The sequence below is a fragment of the Metopolophium dirhodum genome, chromosome 4, assembly GCF_019925205.1.
Source record: "Metopolophium dirhodum isolate CAU chromosome 4, ASM1992520v1, whole genome shotgun sequence".
Classification (NCBI taxonomy): Eukaryota; Metazoa; Arthropoda; class Insecta; order Hemiptera; family Aphididae; genus Metopolophium; species Metopolophium dirhodum.
The window spans coordinates 34,721,863-34,734,875 of NC_083563.1; positions in this window are offsets into that span (position 1 = coordinate 34,721,863).

Genomic DNA, 13,013 nt, shown 5'->3' on the forward strand with positions numbered 1-13,013 from the left:
AGTTCGTGTCCACAGGACAGTTATTGTTCTAAATGAGTACCTATTGTTCATCAAAATTGCTTTTGCCCTTATATAATATTATAATAACAACTATAGGTATATATTATAACAACCAACAATATCATAATATATACCTAATATGTATTATGATGACGTAGTGATAAATCTCAAAACATAAAAACACAATATGTCAATATAATACGTAGGTACCTAATAAAGTCTAAAGGTACTTTAACTAATTACACGTGGAATTTTTGATCTTAGTGTTACATTATTAATATTATGCAATTAACAAATTTGTGATGATACCTGGGATGTTTATAAAACTAGATTTAAATATATGAAAAATACGATTATTTTAACTATGCGTGTGAAATAATTACCTATTACGTTTATCGACCCTATTATTACAGCAAAATACTTCGTCAAAATCCGTTAAAAAATAGCTAAATAAAAAAAAATCAGTAATTTGTACTAAGATCTTTAAGCACTATAAATTTGTAACTATGTGATATCACGAATAAATGAATAAATCATGAATAAATGTTTTTTAGTGAATTTTATTTTTTATATTCAGTATAGTAAGAAATTCTCTAATTTGTACATATTAACTTATATTATATAAACGGGGTAATTTACCAAGCCCATTCACCTATATTTTATCATTTAACATTTATTTTTGAATAATTAATTTAATTTCTGATTTTTGAAATGCGAACAGTACGATCGTTGACCATATTTTAAAATTCATAGATTTTTTGTGATGTGTTCAAGTCAAAATTCCAACTAGATATAGTTGTTCAGTTACTTAACTTTATGGTACTAGAGATAATAGATTTGGAAGATATAGATGTCATAATAGTTAGAGAAAATTATAGTAATTAATTATCATCTGTTAACATTGTTAAGTATACAAAAAATGTTTGCATACTTACTTAACTGAATGTAAGTAGATACTAGACTAAATATTACTTATATATTATATATTATGTCAAATATGATTAAGAACCATTATCCTTAGTACATACATTTTAATTACTTAAACTTCTGGCGTAAAATTCAATGCACATCAACATTTTCCAAAAAATCATCTGCATAACAATTTAAAGGTTGGTTCTCATTTGAAAAAAGAAGTTATTGTTACACAACATGGCTCAAATGGTATAAAAATCTAATTATTTGGAAACGTGGACTTAAGTATAGGTATTTAAAAGTTCCAAATATCAGAATATGAATAAATTCGGTATCTAATACATAGGTTACCTAAGAATACGGTCGTTATCATATTTGGAGAATCATTTTTTTTATGAATATTGGAACTGGTAACTAGTACGAATAATTAAATAAGCATATCTATTTATGATTAAAAATCAATATTCATGTATAACTATAATAAGAATTGTTGTCACTACTTATAACCCGAAACCACTCATCCAATCCCATTTTGTTTCGAATGAATAATGTTATCGGGATAACTTTGTTGACAATTCATCGTATATAATATATTTGTATATGTATACACGCTGTATATAATTAAATTTGGCAAGTTAATTTTCTCAACATTAAAGGATTATAAACAAGGCTCAACCAAAGACCCAAAGGGTACGGATACTAAACACCCTTCGTTAACTTTTACTTGTTCCCTTCGAAAATTCAATATGTCCATGGTCAGTGTTTATTATTTTTTTCCATTGTATTTAATTTAATATTTTAAATTGTACTAATTATCAATTAAACATTATAATTTATAATTAAATATAATATAATTTTAAAATTAAACTGATTATTGTGTGTACAAATTATATATTTTTTCTTTTGGATGAATATTTAGGTTTGTTATTTATAAGTAACAATTTAATTTAAATACATTCACTTAGGTAGTTAATAAATAATATTATGTTTAGTTTATAATTAGAAAGGGTGACTCAGACTCACTATAATGTTTTCCTCATCTATACTTTTAGATTCTGAACGAATTTATGAATATATTGATTATACAATGATATGTTTTTTTATCTGTTTTCAGATTACACCAACAGTAGTCAGTAGCCGATAAAAAGCTTCAATTTTCAACTTTGGCGGTAGTTTCTGATAGAAAATTGGGTCTAGTTGATATTTTTGGGAGATAAAAATAGAAAGTTGCCAGTAGTTTTAAAAAGCGTCAGGAAAGTAAAACAAGAATTTTTACGCAAAATCAATTTTTGCGACAGACATCAATTTGATTTTTTTGTAGTAACTCAAAAATGAATAACCAAACAGTTTTTTTAATGTTTTCACTCTTTTTTTTATCTATTCATAGACACTTATCATTTCCATTTTTGTTTTTTTTCTACTAATGTCATTACAAAGTTTTTTGTTTGGTCAAAAAGTTTGAAAATGTATTGAAAGGTTCCCCGCACAACTTGATTACATATTATAAACATACTCAAAATACTTTTTTATAAGAGTTTGAAGTTAATGGTTAGTCAAAATTCGTCAAAATCACGAAAATTTGAGTTAGAAATTCAAATAATGTTTTCTTTTTTTATCTATGATTTGAAAATGTACACTACATTAGTACAATAGTAAAATAAATTACTGTAATAACAATAATATCATAAAATATACTTAGTAGGCTGACAGACGGTCTTAGCACAAAATTGTTTTTCGTATACGATAATTTCATATAACTGAATTCAAAATTAACACATCCATTACAGTGACCCACTCGACATCTACCGTATTGCATAGCGCTACTTATACTTGTCCACCTTTTTATACTTAATATTGTTGAGATATGATAAGCTAATTTATGTAAATATTTTAAAAGTTGAATAATTAGTTTATAGTTAATGTAGTAAACTCTAATAGTTAGGTAAGTCTTAAAGTTTTGGCAGAAGATATCATTATATTGTAAGCAAGGTATTTCACGATGAAAAATATATGGAGACATACTGTATACATCAAATAGGTAAAGCTTTAAATTGAGTAGTATTTTCCCATAATAATTCTGTAAGTTGAGTAAATATTTTAGCTACATTAAACTTTAATCATATTATTTACTTTTATATTATTAAAGATAAGTTTATGATTTGTAATTTCATTTTTATTGATTATCTATAACAATAAGAAAATATAGTTTCTTAACATTTTATTTGCCATCCAAAGTTCTAACCTTATACCCTGATCGCGTGTGGTAACTAAAACTATAATTAAAATCTACATTTTATTTTTAATTTATTTATTTGAAGCATAATAATTATATATTTACCTCTTACGTAGTTTTAAGTATATTATTATATATATTTTTTAAATAATTTTCGTGTTGCTATAGTATTATAAAATTCATTAGTTCATTACCTACAATCACGTTGGCTTTTAAAACAACGATTGTAATTTATAATTTATTATGTAATTAAAATTACATGAAAGTACGCAAGTGTAATAATAAACTTAAATTATTATGTATAAATTATTATATATAAAACTATAAGTTTTTTTTTTATTATACTCCAATAAACATTTAATACTTAAGTCTTAAAGTAAACCTTGTTTAAAATGTACGCCAACTGCCAATATAATGTTAATTCTTACAACATGGTCAAACCATAACACAGTTTTCACATTTTAAAATTGGAACATTGGAACTTTTACCCATTTATATTTTTATTTCTTAGAGTTAAATTAGTATTTTTGTTTTCGTTTTTTTAAAAGTTATAATATGTTGTTATGATAACTAGTTAGCACATAATAGTTATGTTTATTTGAAATGTCTGGTTACTATTATTACTGTAAATTTTGACATTGAATTAAAACAGTTTTTTTGTTTTTAATTGCGGGGCTCTGCTCACTGCTTGTTTTGCTTACGAGAATCTTTGTTCTAATATAAAAAGGGGGGAAGCAGAGAACCGTTCTGCTGTATAGTAAGTATTAAATGTAAATTATCATTAATGTCACAATAATGTATGTTTTACATTTGAACTCAATGATAAATCATTAGATACCTACATACAAAAAAAAAATTCTGAGCGAAGATGGTCTACCAGCCTATATTACTAGGTATATTTTATAAAATATTTATATTGTTATTAAAGTATTGAGTTTACTATGAGTAATACAGTAAGTTGAATTATTATTCATTAATAAAATAATTACATATTCAAATCTAGCTACTCTGTCTGCCTTCTACACTGAAACTATCTACCTCCACCGTCAAAAATAATACTATTATCCACAAAAAATGTCTAACTTTTTAATTAAATTTAAACCTCAACAGTTGAATATAAATATAACTTTATCATTATTATTTTTCGTTATGTTGTAACTTGTTATAATAAAAGCAATAAATTACAATAATTAAAAATATGTATTTATAAATCAAGTAATTGTGGAAAATGTCAAATAAATATAGCATAATATGCTTTATTATTAATTCATAAAAAATGAATAGAGACGATAATATAATACGATAACGTGATATATTTTTGTTATTCATTAATGTTCTAAGCGTAACTATTTAGTTTTTATAAGTGAAGGGGTCCGTGTGAGAACGAGATAACTCCATTCTTTTCGAAAAATGGGGGTTTGGCTGTTTATTATCAAGAAAAAAATTACGAGTATATCTGTGCAAGAACGAGACAATTCCGATCATTCGTATAGGAGATATAAAGTAAATGGAGTTGTCTGGTTTTTTTTTTCCGTTGAAAAACCAGATAACTCCGGAGTGGTACATACAATTATATTTATATTTTTTTTTTTTATTATTATATTTTATTTATTATTATTTTTTATATTTTTTACAAATTTCTAAAACATAGAATGAATAATTATATTTTTTTTGTATTAAAACAAATTATGAATAAATAATAAATACATGGTTCTGGTCAAAAAACAAGATAACTCCAAAAATACGTACGTTTCTCCAGCCCCCCCCATATCGAATTTCAAACTTTTTTTCAGTTAAATATTTAGCGTGCAATTAGCGTGAATTGGCGTGACTGGTTTTGAAATTTGCGTGGCACTAGGTCAGGTTTAAAAATGTAAACAAAGTGGGGGGGGCTGTAGAAACGTTTCTACAGCCCCCCCTCATCCGAATTTTGAACTTTAAGGACTTTTTTTTGTCTCAATATTTAGCGTGCAATTGGCGTGAATTTGCGTGACCTATTTCGAAACCGTAAACCCAAAGCCCCAAGTACCGTGGGCTTTTCCCCTTTATTGCCATTTCCCCAGCCCCCCCCAGACGACAAAAACATTTTTTTTCGAATTTTTTTCAACGCCAATATTTAGCGTGCAATTGGCGTGAATTTGCGTGACCTATTTCGAAACCGTAAACCCAAAGCCCCAAGTACCGTGGGCTTTTCCCCTTTATTGCCATTTCCCCAGCCCTCCCCAGACGACAAAAACATTTTTTTTCGAATTTTTTTCAACGCCAATATTTAGCGTGCAATTGGCGTGAATTTGCGTGTCCTATTTCGAAACCGTAAACCCAAAGCCCCAAGTACCGTGGGCTTTTCCCCTTTATTGCCATTTCCCCAGCCCCCCCCAGACGACAAAAACATTTTTTTTCGAATTTTTTTCAACGCCAATATTTAGCGTGCAATTGGCGTGAATTTGCGTGACCTATTTCGAAACCGTAAACCCAAAGCCCCAAGTACTGTGGGCTTTTCCCCTTTATTGCCATTTCCTCAGCCCCCCCACCACCCACCAGACGACAAAAACATTTTTTTCCGAATTTTTTTCAACGCCAATATTTAGCGTGCAATTGGCGTGAATTTGCGTGACCTATTTCGAACCCTGCATTCAAAGCACCAAGTACCAGGAGCGATACCATTTTTTAGATATTTCTCCGCCCCCCCCCCCCCCCCCTAAATGACAAAAAAATTCTTGGGCTTTGCAAATACGAAATACGAAGAACATACGAAATAATTTACGAAAGTTATAAACTATATAAATATATAGGTATGTATTTATTGTTTATTTATGTAATAATATGTTTTTATTATTATGTAATTATAATTTTGTTAATAAAACAAAACCATTTTAAATTTGAATTTCAATTGTACCTACCTAACGTCACTTTGCCTATCGCCTAAGCCTACGGGATAACCTAGCTAATCAGATGATTTTTCCTGCAAAAATTCGAGCATTTAAACTGTTTCTACTCAGCGTCGAAGACTAAATTAAACATTATTTAACCGTTTTAATTCGTATGAATATTGTGTGTAATAAACCTTAAATCGCTTATTTGTACCTACGTATTCGGTGAATTACCATTTTTAGTATCAATAATATTATATACCTACATAATGTAGGTACTCAATTATATTATATCCATACACTTTTTAAATATTATTTATTAAAAGAAAATTAGTGATCTGACTGTTATTATATTGCATATAATTAACAAAATTGATCACAGAGATGACAATATTATGGTATGAAGAAAATACATTAGAAGTTTTGTTAAAAAATAAAATAAAATTGTTATTATATTATTATATACTAATATAATATATATGCATTATGCATAAATGTATGTATTAGATATAATAAATAATAAATTATTATATAAAATATAGTTTATTTCTTTTATAAATATTATTATACTCATAAATAATATGTATATAGCTATATAATTAAGCTATATGCTATATAGTATGTAAATAAATATATTAATAAAGCATTATATACAATTGAACGTTAATTATTAAATGTAGACTGTAGAGTATATTAATCATTATAAAATCCAGTATAATATCATAGTATTTAGCATTATAATGGTCAGTTTAATATAATATTGTGAGAATTGTGATGGTATGAAAACTGTACATTCAAAAATATCAACCCACCATTTATTTATTGATGTTTTGCAATGGGAAGGTAAATATATTTTTAGTTCTATAAGTAAAAAATAATTTTTATCAACAGCTAAAAATCTAAACATATTTATATTTTTTGTAGGTAATGATCTAACTTCATCCATGTGTAGTACTGAAGCAGCTAGCATGGTTCAAGTAAAACTGAGTGATATTCCACAGATACTTGTGTATGAAAGCATCACATTTGAACTTCAAGGTGCTATACATTTCTATAAAGGAAAAAGTGGATTGAGGAATTCGATAGGCCATTATACAGCTTATGCTAAAAGAGGTACGCATAACTGGGAATTGTACGACGATCTCAAAAAAAGGCCAATTCCAGTAAAGGAAAACCGTTTAATATTATGTGAATTTTTAATTTACACAATTTAAATTAAAATATTTAAATTTTAATATGTAAACATTTTATTACTTAAAGTATGTGAATTTTATTTAAATTCAATTTTATTAAATACAATACAGTATATTAAATAGTTGTTAATAGTTACTTTAATATTAAAAATAAAAACTGTTTGGAAATTGAAAATTATTATTTTTTTAAATTTTTTGATTTAAAAACAATTTCATAGTTGGTTTTTTCTTGTTGAATAATGTTAAAGTTAGTTTGTAACAAAGATTTTGACGTTAGTGTACTATGGAAGAAGTGTTGAGAATTCTTCCCATCAATCATTGCATTAATTAGACAATAATTAGAGCATTACTGTTAGATAAATGTATAAAACCCATAACATTATATAATCAGTTCATACCATTCATTTAATTTAATTATTTTAATGGTTATTGGTTACACCGTTTGTGTGGTTAATTCAATATTGAATGATCAATATGATAGAGTACTCATAGTAGTTAACTTACCTGTCAATAGTAACATTTATGTATATATATAGTATGTGTAGCAGTACAGTCAGACTGATGTCTGATACTAATGTTGTCGATGAACAGGTATATACCTATATAGTATACTATATATTACATTACATATTATAACATGTAAGCTACTCATGATGTAACTGAGTAGCTATTTAATTACCTCTTCTAATTTATTATAAAAAGTATTGTAGTACCTATATTATCTGTAGGAGTATTCGGAAGTTGTCGATCAACGTCTCTGTAAAAACCGTCGTCTACTTGAGCTTAAATATATTATAAATAAAGGTCTGTTTGGCTACCGAAGACAAAGCAATATGTACAATAATAATAATAATAAAAGAACAGTACATCAGTATTATTATATACCTACATTAATAAATCCATGTTGTGGGTTTTATACATTTATCTAACAGTAATGCTCTAATTATTGTCTAATTAATGCAATGATTGATGGGAAGAATTCTCAACACTTCTTCCATAGTACACTAACGTCAAAATCTTTGTTACAAACTAACTTTAACATTATTCAACAAGAAAAAACCAACTATGAAATTGTTTTTAAATCAAAAAATTTAAAAAAATAATAATTTTCAATTTCCAAACAGTTTTTATTTTTAATATTAAAGTAACTATTAACAACTATTTAATATACTGTATTGTATTTAATAAAATTGAATTTAAATAAAATTCACATACTTTAAGTAATAAAATGTTTACATATTAAAATTTAAATATTTTAATTTAAATTGTGTAAATTAAAAATTCACATAATATTAAACGGTTTTCCTTTACTGGAATTGGCCTTTTTTTGAGATCGTCGTACAATTCCCAGTTATGCGTACCTCTTTTAGCATAAGCTGTATAATGGCCTATCGAATTCCTCAATCCACTTTTTCCTTTATAGAAATGTATAGCACCTTGAAGTTCAAATGTGATGCTTTCATACACAAGTATCTGTGGAATATCACTCAGTTTTACTTGAACCATGCTAGCTGCTTCAGTACTACACATGGATGAAGTTAGATCATTACCTACAAAAAATATAAATATGTTTAGATTTTTAGCTGTTGATAAAAATTATTTTTTACTTATAGAACTAAAAATATATTTACCTTCCCATTGCAAAACATCAATAAATAAATGGTGGGTTGATATTTTTGAATGTACAGTTTTCATACCATCACAATTCTCACAATATTATATTAAACTGACCATTATAATGCTAAATACTATGATATTATACTGGATTTTATAATGATTAATATACTCTACAGTCTACATTTAATAATTAACGTTCAATTGTATATAATGCTTTATTAATATATTTATTTACATACTATATAGCATATAGCTTAATTATATAGCTATATACATATTATTTATGAGTATAATAATATTTATAAAAGAAATAAACTATATTTTATATAATAATTTATTATTTATTATATCTAATACATACATTTATGCATAATGCATATATATTATATTAGTATATAATAATATAATAACAATTTTATTTTATTTTTTAACAAAACTTCTAATGTATTTTCTTCATACCATAATATTGTCATCTCTGTGATCAATTTTGTTAATTATATGCAATATAATAACAGTCAGATCACTAATTTTCTTTTAATAAATAATATTTAAAAAGTGTATGGATATAATATAATTGAGTACCTACATTATGTAGGTATATAATATTATTGATACTAAAAATGGTAATTCACCGAATACGTAGGTACAAATAAGCGATTTAAGGTTTATTACACACAATATTCATACGAATTAAAACGGTTAAATAATGTTTAATTTAGTCTTCGACGCTGAGTAGAAACAGTTTAAATGCTCGAATTTTTGCAGGAAAAATCATCTGATTAGCTAGGTTATCCCGTAGGCTTAGGCGATAGGCAAAGTGACGTTAGGTAGGTACAATTGAAATTCAAATTTAAAATGGTTTTGTTTTATTAACAAAATTATAATTACATAATAATAAAAACATATTATTACATAAATAAACAATAAATACATACCTATATATTTATATAGTTTATAACTTTCGTAAATTATTTCGTATGTTCTTCGTATTTCGTATTTGCAAAGCCCAAGAATTTTTTTGTCATTTAGGGGGGGGGGGGGGCGGAGAAATATCTAAAAAATGGTATCGCTCCTGGTACTTGGTGCTTTGAATGCAGGGTTCGAAATAGGTCACGCAAATTCACGCCAATTGCACGCTAAATATTGGCGTTGAAAAAAATTCGGAAAAAAATGTTTTTGTCGTCTGGTGGGTGGTGGGGGGGCTGAGGAAATGGCAATAAAGGGGAAAAGCCCACAGTACTTGGGGCTTTGGGTTTACGGTTTCGAAATAGGTCACGCAAATTCACGCCAATTGCACGCTAAATATTGGCGTTGAAAAAAATTCGAAAAAAAATGTTTTTGTCGTCTGGGGGGGGCTGGGGAAATGGCAATAAAGGGGAAAAGCCCACGGTACTTGGGGCTTTGGGTTTACGGTTTCGAAATAGGTCACGCAAATTCACGCCAATTGCACGCTAAATATTGGCGTTGAAAAATATTCGAAAAAAAATGTTTTTGTCGTCTGGGGGGGGCTGGGGAAATGGCAATAAAGGGGAAAAGCCCACGGTACTTGGGGCTTTGGGTTTACGGTTTCGAAATAGGTCACGCAAATTCACGCCAATTGCACGCTAAATATTGAGACAAAAAAAAGTCCTTAAAGTTCAAAATTCGGATGAGGGGGGGCTGTAGAAACGTTTCTACAGCCCCCCCCACTTTGTTTACATTTTTAAACCTGACCTAGTGCCACGCAAATTTCAAAACCAGTCACGCCAATTCACGCTAATTGCACGCTAAATATTTAACCGAAAAAAAGTTTGAAATTCGAAATGGGGGGGGGCTGGAGAAACGTACGTTCCAAAAATGTAGGTTAATATTAACTATTATCTCAAAGAAATTAAGAAAATCAAATCAATTACTACGGCATCTTTTTTATCGTGGTCTATTTATATTTATTTAAATATTTTTAAAATAACATTATCGTTTCCTGAAAAGTTTTGAAAAATGGAGTTATCTCGTTCTTGCACGGACCCCTGCAAGTACGAAATCTATTTTTTTTTTGGTATTATCATATTTTTAAAACATAACTTATTAGTTAGGACTTTGTGGTTTTAGTAAATCTATAGGGGCATGTATTCTAAATACTAAAAAAAAATATTTAATAATGTGTTTCTAATTATATAGATTTATTGATAAAATATAAATTTGCATAATATCATAAATTATATCTTAAATTAAAAAATAAAAACATGTTTGAAAAAATTATTTTAGTTTGATGCAATCAATATATTGTTTATTGTAAATAAATTGAAACGGCGCTTCGTATAGGCAAAATAGGTACTTACCTGTGCTGCCGATCATTATCGAACGCAGAATTAATTTTTCTCAAAATTATAACATAACTTCTATATTTTATTTATTTATTTTAATATAAGAGTATAAGACTGATATTATTAAAAGAATAATTCAAATGAGAAAATTATTTTCTTATTAATAATGTTTTGAGTATAAACCAAAAGTGAATGCGACATATACAATAATAATAGGTTGGTGTATCTTAGATTTAATAATATTATTTAATTGTACTTCAAAATTCAAAGATGACTATAAGTCAATTTTTATAATATGTTTCATTCATAATTGGGACACATAATAGATACGAACCTACATATTATAGATTATACAATACATATGTATAAAACAACAAACAATGAATTTAATATTTTTGAAATTACTTAACGTAGTTTTATAATTATTAAATTTTAGTTATGGATTACAGTCAAACATTGACAGAATTTTAATATCACTGATTTCAATGGATTTAATAAATCTATCGAAAATATTGCAAAACGTATAGGTTAACATATTTAGTGGGTTTTATATTGATAATTTAAACTCTACGTTCTTATGAAAATCTTAAAATAAATATCGCTGCCATTTTTCATTGTATTTTATTATATAATAATTATAATAGCATCATATTTGTTTTCCAGTTATTATTTATCGGTCAAATTTAAATTTTAAAAAAAATGTATACTTACATTATTGTTAATCATGGCGAGATGTTCAAAAAATATATGAATATACATTTACTTTTTATTTGATAAACAGAACCGGGTATATTGCTATGTAAAGATAAAAGCATCTACATGTTATTTTGAAAAAAATTAAGTACCACCCATGAAGTTTTAAGACGCAGTATGTGTATTTGTACATTAATCTTAGAACACTTAAGCATATAATATATGCTCAATATAAATTATTAATGTACCTACATAATATTCAAGAAAATATTTTCTTATGAAAAATTGTGAAAACTTTTGATGAATATACCCAAATTTTATTCTTGTGTTCAGCAGAACAGCATTTCAGTGGTTTGTTTAATATTCTATCTATCGTTTTTGTGTAACAGTAGGATCGTCCGGGTCATAAAATTCACGTCAGATCTTTTATTAATTTGTTCTAATTCTCTGTTTTGACATTTTAGATATAGTTTTCAGTTTTTTTTTTATTGTTCTTAATTAAAATCGGTGACAATGGCCATTAATTACAATTTTTTTTGTTGTTAAATTAGGTTATACAATTTGGTTTTGTATAAGAACTCTAAAATGTGCGTGGGTGGTTTCCGCATCAGGTCCGAGTGCTGCATCTAGGGTCGTCTAAGGTCTGTAGTTATGTGGTGAACTGAGAATTTGGTTCCACAAGTATTACATCTTGGTTTTTCTTCCTTAGCCATTATGTATCCGTGTGTAAGACAACGGGTGTGGCGTTTTCAGTTTAAATAGCTCCAAAACACTGAAATGCTATCGGTATGGATCTTCGTCATCCTCTCATTACCATCCCCTCCTCAACACACACACACACACACACACACACACCTATGCATACAACAACACACTATATAGACAATAGTATGATTTTTTTTATTATAATACGCTGCATCACCAATATTGCGTTCACGTGACGTTTTGTTAACACAACCCATACTACGCCGCTAATCACCATATCCACCGTAGCCGTGGTTACCATGTTAGGTTAAGCAAAATCGGAACGGTGCATTTCGGTCACATAATCGTTCTGAGATAATGGTAGCGTGACGTCCGGGTGTGCACAACCCCCTGAATAAATCCCCTACCACTCGCGCTAATGCCGACCTAACTGCAGCTATACATGATACTTGCAAAACACCATTACGACGTTATCGAAAACTATTTG